Raw genomic sequence first — 15572 nt, 5'->3', positions numbered from 1 at the left:
ATCAATTGGGGGGAGGTAATTAATTAATGGTGTAAGATTATTGTTTAGTTATTTAGGGAAAAAATCCATTTAGATATCTGTTGCAAACCACACACAGAATAAACTCCAGACAAACAGTGCCATTGAAGAAATGGACTTCCCTATAGCTCAGATGGTAAAGAATCTGCCTGCAATGCAGGAGACCCGGTTTCAATCCCTGGGTCAAGAAGATCCCTGGAGAAGGCAATGGCAATCCACTTCAGTATTCTTGCCTGGAGAATCCCATGGACAGAGGAGCCTGGTGGGCTACAGTCCATGGGGTCACAAAGAGTCAGACACGACTAAGTGACTAACACACATATTGAAGAAAATGAAATCGATAAATTGGTTTCTGGGTGAGATAGTGTGAAGAAATCACCAAATAAAAGCACAATCGATTTGACAACATTGAAAGATAATAATAATAAAGATATTTATGATAAGATGTAAGTATCAATAGCTGTTGGCTGCCAGGACCAACCCCAGCCCAGATTCAGAAATAGAAGGGCAGCTGGTGGATCTGTCAAATTAATATCAAAACATGGAGGCATTCCAGGAAAGATGGATAATAAGATCCTGTTTGTGTTTGGAGTAGGGATGGAGGATGGTAGAAGGCAGCCCAGAGTGACAGGGACCATGAACTGTGGATAGGAGACAAAGGAGGACAGAGTTTTCAGATCTTCAACTCATTCCCTCAGCATTATCCGGGCCGGTCCTTTGAGATCCCCTGTCTGTGGGTACAGGCAGATAGGGCTTCCCTGGTGGCTCAAGGATAAAGAATCCACCTGCAAATCAGGAGATATGGAGTTTGATCCCTGGCTTGGGAAGATCTCATGGAGGAGGAAATAGCAGCCCACTCCAGTATTCTTGCCTGGGAAATCCTATGGACAGAGGAACCTGGTGAGCTACAGTCCACGGAGCTGCAAGAGTCAGACACAACTTAGTGACTTAGCAACAGGCAGACTAGCTGGATCCTAGCATTTAATTCAACACCTCAAAATCTGAATAACAAAATGATTCTAAGTGAGGAAAAGAGCTCATCAAAAGGCAGTTGTACTGCCCTGGATAATTTTAACGTCTCTCCATCACATCTCATACCCTCCTCCGAATGCAAGTCTGCTTCACCAAGAGGGGCCTGTGCTAGCAACCAGAATGTTCGCCCTTTCTCACGAGTCACGTGCCAAAGTAGCAAATATCCCTAGGGGAATATGAGTTCAAGGGGGCAAAGTCTAGTGAAAAAACCACTATAAGAATAAATTTTTTTAAAAAATTAGGTAAAACAGGGCCTCCCTGGTGGCTCAGTGGTAAAGAGTCCGCCTGTCAAAGCAGGAGACACAAGTTCGATCCCTGATCCGGGAAGATCCCACATGCTGTGGAGCAGCTAAGCCAGTGTGCTGCAGTTGGTGAGCCTGTGCTCTGCAACAAGAAGCACCACAGTGAGAAGCCCACACACTGCAGCTAGGGAGTAGCACCCCTTACCGAAACTAGAGGAAGGCCTGTGCAGCAATGAAGACCTACACAGCCAAAAATAAATAAAATAAATAAGTACAAAAAGTAGACAAAGCAAATTGAGGGACTTTCCTGGTGAACCACTGGTTATGGCTTTCCTTTCCAATACAGGTGGTGCGGGTGTGGGTTGGATCCCTGGTTAGGGAGCTAAGATCCCACATGCCTCTGGGCCAAAAAAATAAACCATAAAACAGAAGCAATATTGTAACAAATTCAATAAAGACTTAAAAAATAAATAAGATAGAACAAATTGAGCAGCCTATAAGAGAAAACCCACTCCAGTATTCTTGCCTGGAGAATCCCATGGACAGAGGAGCCTGGTGGGCTACAGTCCATGGGGTCACAAAGAGTTGGACACAACTGAAGTGACTTAGCACGCACATAAGAGACAAGGCAGACTGGTGGGCCAAGAACCTAAAATCAACATATTAAATATTCTCAAAAAGATAAAGCAGACTCATGAAAGTATGAGGAAAAGCAAGAAGTCATCAAGGATGTTTTGCTTTGAGTAACATCAGACTAGCTTATTTCAGACTAATCTTCCCACCAGTAACAAATAGAAAAGCTGGTCAAAATATAAAGTATTAATAGGTGTTTGAAGGTGTCAGAGAGCTACCAAAGGGGCAAGGTATCAATTAGCTTTTGCAATTAGCTATTATTATAGAACAAAATCACCCCGAAACTTAGTTGTTTAAGACAATAATAAGAATTTTATTATGGCTCACAAGTCCATGGGGTAGTTGGGACACCTGGACAGTTCTGTTGATCCAGGTTAGGCTCAGGGGACATGTCTGCAGTCAGGAGTGTCTCGGCTGGTGTCTAGTTGATTTAAGATGGACTCAGGTGAGACAGTCTTTTTCTAGTCCATGCAGTCTTGCATGTCCCAGCAGAGTAGCTTCGGTTTGGTCTCATGGCAATTCTTGCAGTAGGGGTCTGAGGCCGAACTGAAGCATGCCAACCTCTTAAGGAGGCTTAGTTCCAGAAATGGCACACTATTGCTTCTGTCGTCTTCTATTGGCCAAAGCAGACAATTCAGTTCAGTTCAGTTCAGTTCAGTCACTCAGTTGTGTCTGACTCTTTGCGACCCCATTAACTGCAGCATGCCAGGCCTCCCCGTCCATCACCAACTCCCAGAGTCCAGCCAAACCCATGTCCATCAAGTCGGTGATGCCATCCAACCATCTCATCCTCTGTCGTCCCCTTCTCCTCCTGCCCTCAATCTTTCCCACCATCAGGGTCTTTTCAAATGAGTCAGCTCTTCGCATCAGGTGGCCAAAGTATTAGAGTTTCAGCTTCAGCATCAGTCCTTCCAATGAACACCCAGGACCAATATCCTTTGGGATGGACTGGTTGGATCTCCCTGCAGTCCAAGGGCCTCTCAAGAGTCTTCTCCAACACCACAGTTCAAAAGCATCAGTTCTTCCGTGCTCAGGTTTCTATATAATCCAACTCTCACATCCATACATGACCACTGGAAAAACCAGAGCCTTGATTAGATGGACCTTTGTTGGCAAAGCAATGTCTCTGCTTTTTAATATGCCATCTAGGTTGGTCATAACTTTCCTTCCAAGGAGTAAGCGTCTTTTAATTTCATGGCTGCAGTCACCATCTGCAGTGATTTTACACCACCCAAAATTCAACGGATGGGGAAAGTCTCCACCTCTTGATGAAAGGAGTTGCAAAATCACATTGCAAAAGTTGTAGATAGGGACTTCCTCAGTGCTCCAGTGGTTAAGAATCCTCCTCGAAGTGCGGGCGATCAGGGTTTGATCCCCTGGTCAGAGAACTAAGATCCCACGTGCCTTGAAGCTACTGAACCCGCCTGCTCTGGAGCCCCTGTGCCACCACTAGAGAGTCCGTGCATGGCGACCAAAGATGCCACATGAAGCAACAAAGATCCCACATGCCACGCCTAAAGACCCAACGCAACCAAGTAAATAAACGAAAAGTTATAGATGAAGGACTAGAGTCATTACTTCCAATCGATCTGCCACAGAGGTCAAGATCCCAGAGTGAAGAGAAGCCCAAAGAAGTGAACCCAGCACTTGGTGCTGTTTGTCTCACAAAGGATTGCTTTTGCAATCCAAGTGAAACTGTGGATAGGAAGGGAAGCTCATCCCTGCTCTTGGAAGTCGAGGATTTGGGGGACAAGAATTGAAGTTCCAGGCCTTCAAGGAGAAGGCAGCCTGAAAACCTGCCCAGGCGCTAACCTGGACCACCTGAAGGATCGCATTCTGGAAATAAGGGCCCACATGGAATACCACAACCTTCACAAAGACAACAGTGTAATTGGGGGCTCCCTGGTGGCCCAGTGGTTAGGATTCCAGGCTTTCACTGCCATGGCCGGGGTTCAATCCCTGGTCGGGGGAGCTGCTATCCTGCAAGCCACCTGCCATGGCCAAGTTAAATTAAAAATTAAATTATTAATTTAATAAATATAAATTAATAGTTAATTAAAATTAAAGTCCTGTCAAATCAGCTCAAATCCTGGGTTTTTCAAAGTATTACCTTTGAATTCTTTAAGGTCTTTTGCGGTAGGGAGGTCAAAACTATCTTTATAATAATAGTGATGTGTAATTTGCCCTTTTTCACCATATTAATATCTACACTGGTGGTACAAAAGCAATGGAAAATTAAGCTGCTGCCCCCTTGGCATGAATCAGCAGTGACATCAAGCCACACTAGTAATCATTGTTTTCTTCACCACTGCACGAAGTTAAAAAAAAGAAAAAAGTCAGTTTCACTTAAGACTGTCCTTGATGAAGCAGGAAAACTCATTAATTTTATTAATTTTGAACTTCTAAGTACACATCTTTTTAATATTTTGTGTGATAAAATGTGAAGTATGCCTAAAACACTTCTGCTGCCTCTGGAAGTACCATGATTGTCCAAGGAAATGCATCTTTGCAGTTGTTTGAGTTGTGAGCTGAATTAGCCTCTTATTCAAAGAAACATGCTTTTTACCTGAAAGAACAAGTGAGAGAGGAGCTATGGTTATCTAGACTTCAGGCATTTGGCAAACGTTTTCCCCAAAATGAACAGCGTAACCCTGTCTCTGAGAGAGTCAATTCCTAGGCAGGTTGATAAGAAGTTGGGGGGGTCCCCAAGGAGAGGGGAGTCTGGGGTTCTCAAGGGGGCGGAAAGGACAAACTTTTTTTTTCTTTTTTCTTCTACATTCCTTAGTCTTAGTCCCAAAAAACGTTTTTTTTTTCTTTAAGCCAGGAACTGATGATTAAACAACAAACAACCCAGTTTAAACTCTGCAGTAGGGATTATATAACAGCGATGTGTCCTGCTTGAGGTCAGTCTCTCCTTGCTGAGAACCTTCTGGCTAATCCTGATAGTTTAGGATATATCCCGTAATATGGTATATTATGGGAGTGCGTCTGATAGGCTCTTTCTATTTTAAAATTCTAATCCTGTTACCCTAAAACGTAAATTGTGGGAGTGGGTCTGGTAAAATTTTTACCACCTTGAGACATTCTTTTGATTTATTGTAATAACTAATTTAAAAAGTATATAATTCCCTCGCTAAAGACTAGCAGGGGGACACTTTCCTTTCCCCTTCTGATGTCTATTCAGAAGCTTTCTCTCTCCCTTTTCATGCTTTAATAAAACTGCTACACAAAAGCTCTTGAGTGATCAAGCCTGGTCCCTAGTCCCAAAGCTAAATCTTCTTCTTCTCCAGGAGATCACGAATCCGACACTGTTCACTGTAAGCTATCATCACTTCAAGGAAAACAACTGATAGTATTTGTGGCCAACAATAAAGTTTGAGCTTGACAACTTCCCACCATCTTAACATGTTTCTAATAAGGTTGGTGGTGTATTATCAGAATCATTTTTTGGTATCATGTCATGAAATGTGCTAACACTTGAAGATCTGTGTAATTCAGTGAACCAACACTTTCCAAATTACCAATGCATGATATAAAAAAAAAAAAAAATCACACAGGGGTAAAAAAAATCCCTTCAAAGTGCAAAATAGGTCAGTAGGTTTTTAACTGGATAAGATATGAAAAGTTCCTGAGTTGGTTTCTGATTCCACATTGCAACTAATCTTTAAGAAACTGCCACTTGTCTAATTAAGTGTAGACCAAAAAAAAGAATATTCACAACTGTCTGAAAAGGCAATTATTAAACAACTTCTCCTTTTCCAACTACATATCTGTATGAGGCTGGAGGTTCTTCCTATATTTCAACCAAAATAGCAGGGGTGGCACTGAATGCTGAAGCAGGTGTGAGGATGCAGTGGTCTTGTTTCAAACCAGACATCAAAGAGATTCACAAATATGGTGTAAAACAACCCCGCTGTTCTAAAAATTCTTTCTTTTTTTAGTTTCCCAACTAGGGATTGAACCTAGGGTCCTCAGCAGTAAAAGCACAATTTTCTAACCACTGGATCACCAGGGAATTCCCTCATAATTCTGAAAATATAATTGTTTTTCATAAGAATATGTTATTTACATTGACATGTGGTAGTAGGTTTACTAGTGTTATTTTAATATTTATTTAAATTTATGTAATATTTATTGTTTAATAATATTTATGAATTATTGTCTTTGCTGGGTCATCACTGGGGCTCATGGGCTTTCTCTGGTTCTGGCTAGCGGGGCCAACTCTCTAGCTGCGGTGTCTGGTGCCTAGGCTTCTCACTGTGGCGGCTTCTCTTATGGTGGAGCACCGGCCCTAGAGCATGCTGCCCTGCAGCATGTGGGATCCTCCTAGACCAGGAGTGGAACCCGTGTTCCCTGCAAGGCGGGTTCCTAATCTCTGGACCACCAGGAAAGCCCTACTGTTATTTAAAATGTATTCATAAGTAAATAGTCATTAAATTGTCTCTGTTTAATCTTGTAATATGAAAAACATAGAAAGAGATAATACACATACATAACAGCTTTTTGGAGTCCTCAATAATCTTTTACTTTTTATTTGGGGGGGGCAACTCCCCCTCCTACTCCCCGTGTCCTTGCTAGCACTTTCTCTGACAACAGTTTAGGAAACACCTGAACTGAGCACTGGGCACGCCTGGGACTTCCACCCTGCTCTGTGGGACATTAGGGATGGGTTTCCAATCACTGGGCTCAGTGCTAAGTCTTGGCAGGAGCAGGGTAGCTGGCGTGGGTTGGGGCGGCTGCAGAAGGGCAGCCTGGCTGTCCCCTAGTAGAACTCCCTGTCTGTGCAGTGGATGACACTGTCCAACCCCCGGCACTTTGCCCTAGCTCTCTCTGCAGAAGGTAAGGATATCCTGGTACGGCGAGCGCTTTTTTTATTTTTCCTGTTCCAGATTTAACTTATTTTAAAATGTCTTTTATTTATTTATTTTTAATTGAAGGATAATTACAATATTGTGTTGGTTTCTGCCATACATCAACGTGGATCAGCCCTAGGTATACCCATGTCCCCTGCCTTTTGAGCCTCCCTCCCACCTCCCACCCCATCCCACCCCTCTAGGTTGTCGCTGAGCCCAGGCTCCAGTTTCCCGAGTCATACAGCAAATTCCCACTGGCTACCTGTTTTACGTATGATAGTGTAAAGTCTTTTCGCTAAGATCAAGTGTATTATCTGTTCTTATCAGTTTTTTGGATCATTTCTAAGAAGGCAAAATGAACAAGCCATTTCCTCAGTTAACCTTAGTTTTGTGGCTGTGATGGTTTGAAAGCTGTTTCTTGGCCTCACCGCATTTGGGTTGCTACTATATTTAGAGATAATTTGTTTTAGCTTTGACAGCTGAACTTATTATTTTCATAGGAATTTTATTGGCTAGAAAGGATAATTTGTGTTATTCTCCACTTGTCTTTGGCATATAGAAAGAAATAAAAACCTGATGTTTACCTCACATATTTTTATTCAAATCTGTCTCACATGTGAGAGTGAAATACATGCTTAAAAAATAGAGAAACAAAAGAAGGTAAAATGGTCCTGAGGTCACTGAATTATGATCTTCCCCTACCCTTACAGTTATCTGCTTTCAAGTGACATGGTTTTATATAGAGAAAACTCTAAAGACTCCACCAAAAAACCCAAAAAACCCCAAATCTGTTATCTCAGTGAATTCTGTAAAGTTGCAGGATATGAAATTAATACTCAAAGCCAGTTTCTATACACTAACAAGAATTATCTGGAAAGAGGTTTTTTTTCTTCAAAAAGCTTTGTTTCCATTTGGTGGGCTCCAGGGTGGTTAAAAACCTGTCTGGAGATTGCAGGGAGAGGCTCAGGCAAAGCCCTTATTCCGGGGAGATGCAGAGGGGCCCCTCAAAGGCTACTGAGCTTTGGGGGGCTACTCATAGGGCCTTTAGAAAGGATTCTCTGCCCATCTCAGCCCAGAGGCTGCCAGCCTTGCCGAGATTAGTCATGTGGCCACCGTCTTCCTGATGACTTTCACCTTTCTCTGTTACAGACCAGAGTTCGTGAAATCTTTAATCAGTAGAAATTGATAGGAGGCCAGGAAAAAAATTCAGCAAGACTTTATTGGGATTACAGCTGGAGGGAGCGAGAATAAGTAACCAGTGCCCTTGCTTACTCCCTGCGGTGGGGTCGGGGTGCGGGGGGGGGGGGGGGGGGGGGGGGGCAGGCAGGCGGGAGGTGTAAGCTGGTCCCTTAAGTGGGGGAGGGGAAGGCTTCCCTGGTGGCTCAATGGTAAAGAATCTGCCTAGTGAAGGAGACACAGGTTCGATCCCTGGCCTGGGACGATCCCACATGCTGCTGAGCAACTAAGCTCATGCACCACAGCTATTGAGCCTGGGAGCCACAACTACTGAGCCCACATGCTGCAGCTACTGAAACCCGAGTGCCCGAGAGCCGGTACTCCGACCCAAGAAGCCACTGCAATGAGAACCTGCACACCACAACTAGAGAAAAGTCCGAGAACCGATGAAGATCCAACACAGCCAAAAATAAATAAATTAAATTAATTAAATTAAAAAAAAATCTGAACCCAGGATCCAATGCATTTGCCATTTGGCCATTAAAAAAAAAATGTGGGGGAGGGGAGGGATGGGTCCCCTGTCAAGGTGGAGGGGTGGCTTGGGTGATCTGTCCAACCCCTTGGTTATGCTGTGTGCAGGGCCTGACATCTCAGAAGTGGCAGTTGGGTTTTGATCTTTTTGTATCTTGTTCCTAATTTGCCCCAACTGTGGGAGAAGGAAATGGCAACCCACTCCAGTATTCTTGCCTGGAGAATCCCAGGGACAGAGGAGCCTGGTGGGCTGCCGTCTATCGGGTCGCACGGAGTCGGACATGACTGAAGCGACTTAGCAGCAGCAGCAGCAGCAGTGCATATATGGAGTTGCTTTTAGTCCCTTATAGTTTCTTTGTATTCTGTTGCTGCAGAGATGTATTCAGTTGTCCAGGTGCAAGCACTGCAGTAAAGGTCCCAGTCCTGAGTCCCAGCCTGTCTCACCTCTAGGAAGCTCTTATCCAGGTATGTGTGAGCAGAACTCAGGGCACGCAAATGCCGAAGAGCCTGGTTCAGTGTCTTCTCCAGGGCCATGGTGATTTCCATAGCCTCCAGGTCTTGCCTCACCCCTACTGGGCCAGCTTCTCTGAGTCCTGGAAGAGGGCGGAGCAGGTGAGCTGGTTTTGATCTTCTAAAGATGCTTGGAGCCCTCACAGTTCTTGACCAACTGGCAGAAAGCAGCAGCCCACATCCTCCAGAGCTGCACTGTTGCAGTTGAAGTAGAAGCCCAGAGAGGTAGAAGGCCAGAGACTCCCAGACACTGGTTGACTGGATGGTGGGCCACAGTCTCCATGTCAGTGGAATAAATCTGACAAATCTGGGAGCTCATGGTTGATGACAGTAAGGAGCCACCACACAAAACCCTGTTGGTTGGTCCTAGGGGTAGGGGATGGCTAAGAAGATAGTCCTGGAGGTGGTGACTGGAGAGGAGGTTACAGGATGGTCAGAGGCTGGAAGGAAAGCCCCTGGTCTGTTCTGACCAACTACTGCTGAAGCAAGAGGCAGATCTGCCTGGCTGCTGGATGGGCTCCCAAAAAGAAATTAAGGACCTCCCCTAGTGGCATAGAGGGTAAAGAATCTGCCTGCAATTTGGGAGACCCAGGCTCGATCCCTGGGTTGGGAAGATCCCCTGGAGAAGGAAATGGCAACCGACTCCAGTATTCTTGCCTGGAGAATCTCATGGACAGCAGAGCCTGGCGGGTTACAGTCCATGGGGTTGCAAAGAGTGGGACATGACTAAGCGATTTCACTTTCTTTTCTTTCACTTTCTTTCTCATGGCCCAGTGGTTAGGAGTCTGCCCACAACTGCAGGGGACACAGGTTTGATCCCTGGTCTGGGAAGATTCCACCTGCCACAGGGCAACTAAACCTTCATGACACAACTACAAAACCCACTTCTTCTAGAGCCCGTGCTCCGCAACAAGAGAAGAAACTTCAATGAGAAGCCTGTGCAGCACAACTAGAGAGTAGCCTCCACTCGCCACAGCTGGAGAAAGCCCATGCACAGCACAAAGACCCAACCCAGTCAAAAATAACTTTTTTAAAAGGCTAAAAAGAAATTAACAATCCCATTTACAGTAGCATCAGAAAGAATATAATACTTAGGAATAAATTTAACTGAGGAGGTGAAATATCTGTATATTGAAAATTATAAAACATTTTTGAAAAACATTGAGGACACAAATGGGAAGATAGTCTGTGTCTGTGGATTGAAAGAATTAATAATGCTTTAAATGTTCATGTTACCCAAAGCTAGCTGCAAATTCAGTGCAATCCCTATAAAAATTCCAATGGCATTACTAACAGAAATAGAAAAACAATTCCAAAATTCATATGGAACCACAAAAGATCCCAAGTAGCTAAAAAAATAGTCTTGAGCAAGAAGAGCAAGTCTGGAAGTATCACACTTTCTGATTTTAAATTGTATTACAAAGCTAGGATAATCAGACTGTATGATACTGGCATTAAAAATAGACACATAAATCAATGAAACAGTGTAGAGAACCCAGAAATTAACCCACATATATGCAGTCAACTGGGGTTTCTCTGGTGGCTCAGCAATGAAGAATCTGCCTGCAATACAGGAGACAGGAGACACAGGAGACCTGGGTTCAAGCCCTGGATCAGGAAGATCCCCTGGAGGATCTTGGCAACCACTCCAATATTCTCGCCTGGAGAATCCCATGGACAGAGGAGTTTGGCGGGTTACACTCCATGGGCTCACAAAGAGTCGGACACTACTGAAGTGACTGAGCACATGCGCATGCATACAGTCAACTAATTTGTGATGACGGTGTCAAGAATACACAATGGGAGAAATCTCCTCAATAAATGGCATTTGGGAAATGAGATATCCACATACAAAAAAATAAAATTGGACTTATATCTTACACCATACACAAAAGTCCACTCAAAAGGATTAAAAAATTAAGCTTAAGAGCTGAAGATATAGTCCTCCTAGAACAAAACATGGAAAAGCTCCTTGACATTGGTCGTGGCAAAGTTTTTTTTTTTTCCTTTTCATTTGACACCAAAAGTGCAGGCAACTAAAGCAAAAATAAACAAATGAGATTACATCAAACTAAAAAGCTTCTACATGGCAAAGGAAACAACCAAAAAAAAAAAAAAAGAAAAGAAAAGACAATGTACAGAATGAGAGAAAATATTTGCAAACCAGTAAGGATTAACCTTCAAAATATATAAGGAAACTTTTCCAAGTCAATAGCAAAAACTCCCCAAATATCCCAAGTTTAAAAATGGACAAAGAGGAGTTCTCTGGTGGTGCAGTGGTTAAGAAACCACCTTCCAGTGCAGGGGACTCAGGTTCAATCCCTGGTCGGAGAACTAAGATCCCACACGCTGCAGGGCAACTAAGCCCAAGCACCACAACTAGAGCATCTGAATGGTGCAATTAAGACCTAGCACAGCCAAAAAGTATAAGGTTGAACTCAAAGTGGTAGCTGTCAGAGGCTACAAGGTTGGGGAAATGGGGAGAGGTTGGTCGAAGGATAAAACATGAACAAGTTCTGAGAATCTAATGATGTACTGCATGGTGACTATAGTTAATAACACTGTTTTGTACTTGAAACTTGCTAAGAGAGTAGATCTTAACTAACTTGATTTGGGAATCATTTCATAATACGTACATATATCAAATCATCACTTTTACACTTTAAATAATATTATACTTTTATTTGTAATACAGTTTAAGTGTAATACAATTTTATTTGACAGTTATACTTCAATAAAACTGGGGAATACAATTTTAGGGGGAAAAAAAAGGCGATTTTCCTCTACACTACCTACAATAGCCAAAAGAAATTCCTCTCTGAAGGAGGATAACATCATCAAAAGCCTCAAATTATCTACAATTCTCTTTTTAAAAAACTATATATATATATATATATATATATATTTATTATTATTATTTATTTATTTATTTTATTTTTGGCTGCACTGGGTCTTTGTTGCTTTGCAAGGGCTTTGTCTAGCTGCGATGAGTGAAGTTTACCCTTTGTTGCAGTGAATGTGCTTCTCATTGATGTAGCTTCTCTTGTTGCCTAACACAGGCTCTGAGCGTGCAGGCCTCAGTAGTTGTTGCACATGGGCTCATTAGCTAGAGTTTCCGGGCTCTAGAGCACGGGATCAGTAGTTGCAGCACATGGGCTTACTTGCTCTGTGGCAGGTGGGATCTTCCTGGACCAGGGATCAAACTTATGTCTCCTGCATTGGTAGGTGGATTCTTTACCACTGAGCCACCAAGGAAGCCCTAAGATTGTTTTTAAATAAAATAAATTCAAAGAAAATAAAAGGAATCAGCAATAATAGCCGAAATTAAGGAAACAAAAAACAAACTATAATACAGTGTATCAAAGCTAGACTCTTTGAAAAACAAAAAACAGAGAATAGTCTGAAGATACTGATCAAGAAAAAATAGAAATAAGTCACTACTCTGCCCTACAAAATTTTCTCTCTATATATACCCCTTTTATAATATGACTGCTTACATAGAGCAAATTTTAAAAATAATAACACTAAAAAAAATAAAAAATAGTAATAACACTAATTACACATATTTTAAAAATTCAGATATAATTCATATAGCACAAAATTCACTGTTTTATTTTTTAATGTGTATTCACTTATTCGGCCGCACCAGGTCTTATTTTCGGCATGTAGGATATAGTTCCCCGACCCTGGACCCCATGCATCAGGGGTACAGAGTCTTAGCCACTGGACCACCAGGGAAGTCCTGTAATGTCTATTTTTGTTTAATTTTATTTTATAAAATTAATAAATTTTATAACAAAAATTAACAAATAAACAAAACTATTTGTTTATTTGGCTGCATCTGGTCTTAGTTGGGGCACAGGGGATCTTCACTGCATTATGTGGGGTCTCTCGTGGCCATACAGGGGTCCCTAGTTGTGGCACATGGGCTTAGTTTCTCTGCTGGCACGCAGGATCTTTCTAGATCAGGGATGGAACTCACATCCCCCGCATTGCAAGGCAGATTCTTAGCCACTGGACCACCAGGGAAGTCCCCTTTAATGTCTGTTTTAAAGTTTAAATTGGTATTTAATAATAATAATTATAATAATAATGAAATAATCCAGCTCTTTTTTGGTTACTATTTGCATGAAATATCATTTTCTGTATTTTCATTTTCAACCTATTTGTCTCTTTAAAGTGAGTCTTTTGTAAGCATATCATCAATTATTAAGATCTATAGTCATGCTGATTTTTTCATCAGTGCCTTAAGCTGTTCAAAATTGGTATCATCCTCTTAACAAAACAAATCCCTTCTTCTTAATTCCTCTACTTACCATCCCCATGTTGTTTTCACTTTTTGTTTCAGAATTCTTAGTAACTGGCTAATGTTTCTTATATGCCAGTAATGTACAAATTTAATTATTGTAGGTTTAAAAAAAATATTTATGTATTTATTTATTTGGCTGCACTGGGTTTTAGTTGCAGCACCCAGGATCTCTAGCTGTGGCATGTGGGATCTAGTTCCTTGACCAGGGATCAAACCCAGGACCCCTGCATTGGAAGGGCAGTCTTAGCCACTGGATCACCAGGGAAGTCATTACCTTTATAAGTGGTGGACAAGGGATTGATTTTTAATGCATAGAGAATTCTTAAAAATCATTAAGACCAACAACCTAATGGGAAAATGGACAAATGTTAGAGAACAAATGTCACCAAGAAGAGGAATATAAATGGTTCTTCAATTAGATGCTCAACCTCAATCATGAAATAAAATTGATGCCACTTTTCATCTACCAGTTTGGCAAAATTATAGTATTAATGCAGTGTTGGTTTTAGAAATCATTCAAGCTTGCGTCTCATCTTCCTTTAAAAATGTAAGAAATACCAAAGCCAAAAGATTTGTCTCAGGAATAGCCAGGAGCCCAGTTCCCAGAACCCATTTTCTTAATCAGTGAACAGTGCTGCTTCCCACACACATTAGCAAAGAATTGAAAGAAAATACTATGAGGATATATATCAGGGCTGCTTAGTGTCAGTACTATTGACATTTGCATGCATGTGCGCTCAGTCACTCAGACATGTCTCACTTTTTGTGAACCCATGGACTATAGCCCACTAGGCTCCTCTGTCCATGGGATTCTCCAGGCAAGAACACTGGAGTGGATTGCCATTTCCTCCTCCAGGGGATCTTCCCAACCCAGGGATTGAACCTGCGTCTTCTTCATTGGCGAGCTGGTTCTTTACCACTGAGGCACCTGGGAAGGCCCTATTGACTTTTAGGGCTGGGTAATTCTTCTTCTTCTCTGTTTATTTGGCTGCATCTGGTCTTAGTTTCAGCACAGACTCTGTACCTGCGGTGTATAGGCTTTGTCGCTCTGAGGACTGTGGGATTTTAGTTCCCTGACCAGGGATGTGTCCCCTGCGTTGCACGGTGGATTCTTTACCACTGGACCACCAGAGAATTCCCCAGGGCTGGGTAATTCTTTGTAGTGGGGGGCTGTTCTGTGCATTGCAGAATGTTTTAGCAGCATCTTTGACATCTTTTCATTAGAAATCCTCACTCCTCTCCCCAGTTACAACAGCCCAAAGTACCTTCAGACATTATCAACTGCCCCCTGGCAAAACTCTTGATAACCGTTGCCTTAAATATTCCTGCCTTTTTAATGTAACCTAAGAGATCATGAATACAACCTTATGTCTGAATCCTGTTGTCTATAGTCCTGAGTAGCAGAAACACTCTAAGTATGCAATAATAGAGGAAAAGATTCCATAAACCATGCATATCTAGTAAGAGGACTGCAAAGTTGTTGATGATGCCTGCCTGATGATGGAAACTAGAGGGAAAAAAAATCAACCCTGCAGAAAAATGGCTATTTAAAAACTGAGAACTGGACTTGCCTGGTGGCACAGAGGATAAGAATCCACCTGCCAACAAGAGGGACACGTGTCTCATCCCTGGTCCAAGAAGATTTCACATGCCGCAGAGCAACTGAGCCTGTTTGCCACAACTACTGAGCCCATGTACAGCAACTACTGAAACCCATGTACCCAGAGCCTGTGCTCCACAAGAGAAGCCACCACAGTGGGAAGCTTGCACACTGCAACAAAGAGTAGGCCCCGCTCGCTGCAACTAGAGAAAGTCCACCAGAGCAACTAAAACCCGCTGCAGCCAAAAATAAGTAAATAAAATTATTTTTAAAAATAAGAATATATTAAAAATTGCTAATAACATGGTCATGATGTTAACTTCAAATATATACATATTATAATTACATACTCAAATGAATAGAAAACTTAAAACCTGAACACAAATGTTTAAAGCAGCTTTATTCATAATTGCCAAAATTTGAAAAAGCAACCCAGATGTCTGTTAGTAGGTGAATGTTTAAATTATGATACATCTGGACGATGCAACACTGCTGCTGCTGCTGCTGCTAAGTCGCTTCAGTTGTGTCTGACTCTGTGCGACCCCATAGACAGCAGCCCAACAGGCTCCACCGTCCCTGGGATGCAACACTAGTCAGTGCTAAAAAGACACCGTCAAGCCACGAAAAGACAATGAGGAACCTTAAATGCATATTACTAAGTGAAAGGA

This window comes from Odocoileus virginianus, chromosome 10 (assembly GCF_023699985.2).
Source record: "Odocoileus virginianus isolate 20LAN1187 ecotype Illinois chromosome 10, Ovbor_1.2, whole genome shotgun sequence".
NCBI classification, from domain to species: Eukaryota; Metazoa; Chordata; class Mammalia; order Artiodactyla; family Cervidae; genus Odocoileus; species Odocoileus virginianus.
Note: the sequence above shows the minus strand (reverse complement) of the source record.